At 43.6% G+C, this 5,129-nt stretch overlaps 1 protein-coding gene across 9 annotated transcripts in view; it reads left to right on the top strand.

Annotated features, from left to right (window-relative positions):
* Positions 1-5,129, top strand: part of EXD3 (exonuclease 3'-5' domain containing 3) — a 523,135-nt gene that overhangs the window by 299,420 nt on the left and 218,586 nt on the right. The gene's annotated exons all lie outside the window — the stretch shown is intronic.

A 5,129-nucleotide genomic window follows, 5' to 3' on the forward strand; every position in this document is an offset into this window, starting at 1 on the left:
GGGGAAGGCTTGATAAAAATTGTTAGGGGGCTTATTCCTTCACCCACTTCCTTCCCTGGTCCTTCTCGCATGAACAGAGAGCAACAATATCCAAAGTCCAAAGGTGCAAACAATTCGATGTTTATTGGGGTGAACTTCCAGCAAGCATGATTCCAGTTTTCTTCCTTAGTGTCCCCCTTCCCAGCTCTGACACCACAGAGCCTTACACCTGTGTCCCTGTTCCCATTCCTGCCCTTAGCCAAACATTAGTCCAATTTCCCCACTCCCATTCCCTGTTCCCATTTCCCCCTTTAGCAAAACATGATTCCAATTTCCCCACCCCCATTCCCTGTTCTCATTTCCCCCACCTGCATGCCCACCCACACCCACCCACTCACTTCCTGATTGACTGCAGACTATATAGTAAAACTAGAGTTCTGTTTAGCTATACCTTAACCAATCATTTTCCTGAAATTTAACTAACCAATCCTAACATATTGTAACATGATTATGTAACCAGTTATATCCCACCACCTTAATTAGTTTACACCCAGCAAAATTAATTATACAGCAGACAGGAACAATCACAGAACCAGACAGAGATTATACAGACAAACAATAGCAAAGTGGGAACTATAATGACAAAACAATACAGAAGTGAGGATTTCACATCCCAGCTATTGATAAGTGAGTTCTTGCCAGACAGGATGCTATCAAACTAAGTTTACTTTTACATTTTCTAGGTACTTCCCTTTCTCTGGAGGTGATAGGCACTATCAGGACAGGATTGTATTCCTAACAGCCCAATAGCACCTTCTTTCAATGTGACTAGTTTGGAATGTGAGGATGTGATCGGTCGCTTCCCAGTTTATGGCTGCCTGTTGCTTAGCCAAAGGCCTTAGCCTAAGAACTGGGCCTCAGACTGTCACAGTAAGAGAAGGACCTTACACTGGCAGACAGTGATTTTGATTCTTTCTTTTATACCTCTATAACTAGCCAAGTGATAAGAATACACCTAAATTCTTAGAGTATAGGCCTTTACAGACAGACCTGAATATCTATATCCTAACAAAAATCCTCACCAATTTGCATAGGTGAACACAGACCCAAACCCTTGGATCTTAAGAACAATGAAAAAGCAATCAGCTTCTTAAAAGAAGAATTTTAATTGAAGAAAAAGTAAAAGAATCACCTCTGTAAAATCAGGATGGTAAATACTTTACAGGGTAATCAGATTCAAAACATAGAGAATCCCTCTAGGCAAAACCTTAAGTTACAAAAAGACGCAAAAACAGGAATATACATTCCATTCTGCACAATTAATTTTATCAGCCATTTAAACAAAACAGAATCTAACACATATCTAACTAGATTGCTTATTAGCCCTTTACAGGAGTTCTAACCTGCATTCCTGCTCTGGTCCGGGCAAAAACAACACACAGACAGAGAGAGCCCTTTGTTACCCCCACCCCCCACCTCCAGCTTTGAAACTTTCTTGTCTCCTCATTGGTCATTATCTTTGAAAACTCGTGGCGAACGGGGGAAGTCCCGGATGACTGGAAAAAGGCTAATGTAGTGCCAATCTTTAAAAAAGGGAAGAAGGAGGATCCTGGGAACTACAGGCCAGTCAGCCTCACCTCAGTCCCTGGAAAAATCATGGAGCAGGTCCTCAAAGAATCAATCCTGAAGCACTTACATGAGAGGAAAGTGATCAGGAACAGTCAGCATGGATTCACCAAGGGAAGGTCATGCCTGACTAATCTAATCGCCTTTTATGATGAGATTACTGGTTCTGTGGATGAAGGGAAAGCAGTGGATGTATTGTTTCTTGACTTTAGCAAAGCTTTTGACACGGTCTCCCACAGTATTCTTGTCAGCAAGTTAAGGAAGTATGGGCTGGATGAATGCACTATAAGGTGGGTAGAAAGCTGGCTAGATTGTCGGGCTCAATGGGTAGTGATCAATGGCTCCATGTCTAGTTGGCAGCCGGTGTCAAGTGGAGTGCCCCAAGGGTCGGTCCTGGGGCCGGTTTTGTTCAATATCTTCATAAATGATCTGGAGGATGGTGTGGATTGCACTCTCAGCAAATTTGCGGATGATACTAAACTGGGAGGAGTGGTAGATACGCTGGAGGGGAGGGATAGGATACAGAAGGACCTAGACAAATTGGAGGATTGGGCCAAAAGAAATCTGATGAGGTTCAATAAGGATAAGTGCAGGGTCCTGCACTTAGGATGGAAGAATCCAATGCACCGCTACAGACTAGGGACCGAATGGCTAGGCAGCAGTTCTGCGGAAAAGGACCTAGGGGTGACAGTGGACGAGAAGCTGGATATGAGTCAGCAGTGTGCCCTTGTTGCCAAGAAGGCCAATGGCATTTTGGGATGTATAAGTAGGGGCATAGCGAGCAGATCGAGGGACGTGATCGTTCCCCTCTATTCGACACTGGTGAGGCCTCATCTGGAGTACTGTGTCCAGTTTTGGGTCCCACACTACAAGAAGGATGTGGATAAATTGGAGAGAGTCCAGCGAAGGGCAACAAAAATGATTAGGGGTCTAGAGCACATGACTTATGAGGAGAGGCTGAGGGAGCTGGGATTGTTTAGTCTGCAGAAGAGAAGAATGAGGGGGGATTTGATAGCTGCTTTCAACTACCTGAAAGGGGGTTCCAAAGAGGATGGCTCTAGACTGTTCTCAATGGTAGCAGATGACAGAACGAGGAGTAATGGTCTCAAGTTGCAATGGGGGAGGTTTAGATTGGATATTAGGAAAAACTTTTTCGCTAAGAGGGTGGTGAAACACTGGAATGCGTTACCTAGGGAGGTGGTAGAATCTCCTTCCTTAGAGGTTTTTAAGGTCAGGCTTGACACAGCCCTGGCTGGGATGATTTAACTGGGACTTGGTCCTGCTTTGAGCAGGGGGTTGGACTAGATGACCTCCTGAGGTCCCTTCCAACCCTGATATTCTATGATTCTATGATTCTATGATTTTGGTCAGGTGCCAGCGAGGTTATCTTTAGCTTCTTAACCCTTTGCAGGTGAAAGGGTTTTTTGCTCTGGCCAGGAGGGATTTAAAGGTGGTTAGCCTTCCCTTTATATTTGACAGCGTGGCACTTCAGATCAGCTGTATGTGCCAAACAATGGAAACTTCCTTAAAATTGTGGAGCTGATGGCTGAGTTTGATGCTGTGCTCCAGGAGCATCTAAGAAGAGTCACCACCCAAGAAATGTACACACAACACTACTTGGAAAAACAATTCAAAATGAGATCATACAGTTACTGGCAACAAAAGTCAAACAGAAGATTGTAGCAGATCTGAAGTCAGCAAGATATTACTCTGTTATTCTGGACTGCACACCTGACATCAACCATACGGAACAAATGACTTTAATGGTGCGTTTTGTAACAACAACAGAGCCTAGTGAAAATGTTCCTGCAATGGTGATTGTCAGAGAGCATTTTCTAGAATTTATTGACATTGATGATACTACAGGAGCTGGTATGACAAATGTGCTTCTTAAAAAGCTGGAAGATACGGGAATTGCGATAGCTGACATGAGAGGTCAGGGCTACGATAATGGTGCCAACATGAGAGGAAAGAACAGAGGAGTGCAGACACAGATCCGAGAGTTAAACCCTCGAGCTTTTTTTGTCCCATGCAGTTCTCATTCATTGAACTTGGTGGTCAGTGATGCAGCATCAGCTTCTAGTGAGGCTGCTGAATTTTTTAATGTAATTCAAAGCATCTATGTGTTTTTCTCTGTATCAACTCATCGATGGCAAATTTTGAAGCAACATCTGGAAACGTCCTCTCTGACACTGAAACCACTGAGTGCCACATGATGGGAAAGTTGAGTGGAGGTGATAAAGCCTATCAAACCCAAATTGGGAAGATAGATGATGCCGTAGTTCCCATTATGGAGGATAATGCTATGACAGGAACTGTTCATGGGAGAACAGTGGCAGAGGGAAATGAAACCACCAGAAACATATATAACTTCAAATTTCTGTGTGGCTTAGTGCTGTGGCATGACATACTGTTTGAAATAAATGTTGTAAGCAAGAGACTCCAAGGTGTTGACCTTGATATTTCTGGAGCAATGGAACAACTGGACAAAGCAAAGTCATACCTATAGTCTTACTGGTCAGATGAGGGATTTTGAAACATTCTGAAGAGTGCTCAGAAATTGGCAAAGGAACTTCACACTGAAGCTATTTTCCCACCCATTCAAGAATACAGGTGTCACCGAAGAAGACGACGTTTTGATTACGAGGCACGGGATAATCCCATAAGAGACCCCAAACAACAATTCAAAGTTGAATTCTTTAACCAGGTGCTAGATTGTGCAATACAGTCAGTTGAAGAACATTTCATGCAGCTCAAGGAACACAGCAGTATATTTGGGATGTTGTCTGATATTCCAAAACTCCTCACTATACCTGAAGAAGACCTACACCAGCAATGCAGGGCACTAGAGACAGTGTTGACACATGATGACATGTGCGATATTGATGCGAGTGACTTAGGTGATGAACTGAAAGCCCTTTCAAGATACATTTCAGCAGGATCAACTCCAAAGGCTGTTCTGGAATATATGTGCACAAATAAGATGACCACCTCTTTCCAAATGCTTTCATTGCTCTGCACATACTTCTGACACTTCCTGTAACATTTTCCAGTGGAGAACGCAGCTTCTCCAAGCTGAAGTTAATAAAAACACATCTACACTCCACAATGACACAGGAGAGGCTTGTCGGCCTTGCAACCATCTCAATAGGCATGAGCTGGCCCAGACTGTGGACCTTCAGCAGGAAGGAGTTCAAATCTTTGCAACCAAGAAGGCACAGAAAGCACCACTTTGACTATTCAAACAGATAAAAATGCCCGTGTTTACTATGCAGACAAGAAAAGTTACATTTGCTGTTCAGGCGTTTGAAAGTTATGTGTTACTTAAAATTTTTGAACAAGGCATTTTAAGTTGTTAGTTCTCCTTTATTGGGTAGGTAGCAGAGCAGCACCATGAGAGGAGTAGAACAGGAAGAAGGCAGAATTGAGACGTTTCAAAGTTTTGGCCCAAGCGAGGAGGCATGGGGGTGTTATTTGAGCTCCCCGCCTCAGGTGCCAAAATGTTGTGGGCTGGCCCTGGTCCC

The sequence above is a fragment of the Chelonia mydas genome, chromosome 16 (assembly GCF_015237465.2).
Source record: "Chelonia mydas isolate rCheMyd1 chromosome 16, rCheMyd1.pri.v2, whole genome shotgun sequence".
Lineage (NCBI taxonomy): Eukaryota > Metazoa > Chordata > Testudines > Cheloniidae > Chelonia > Chelonia mydas.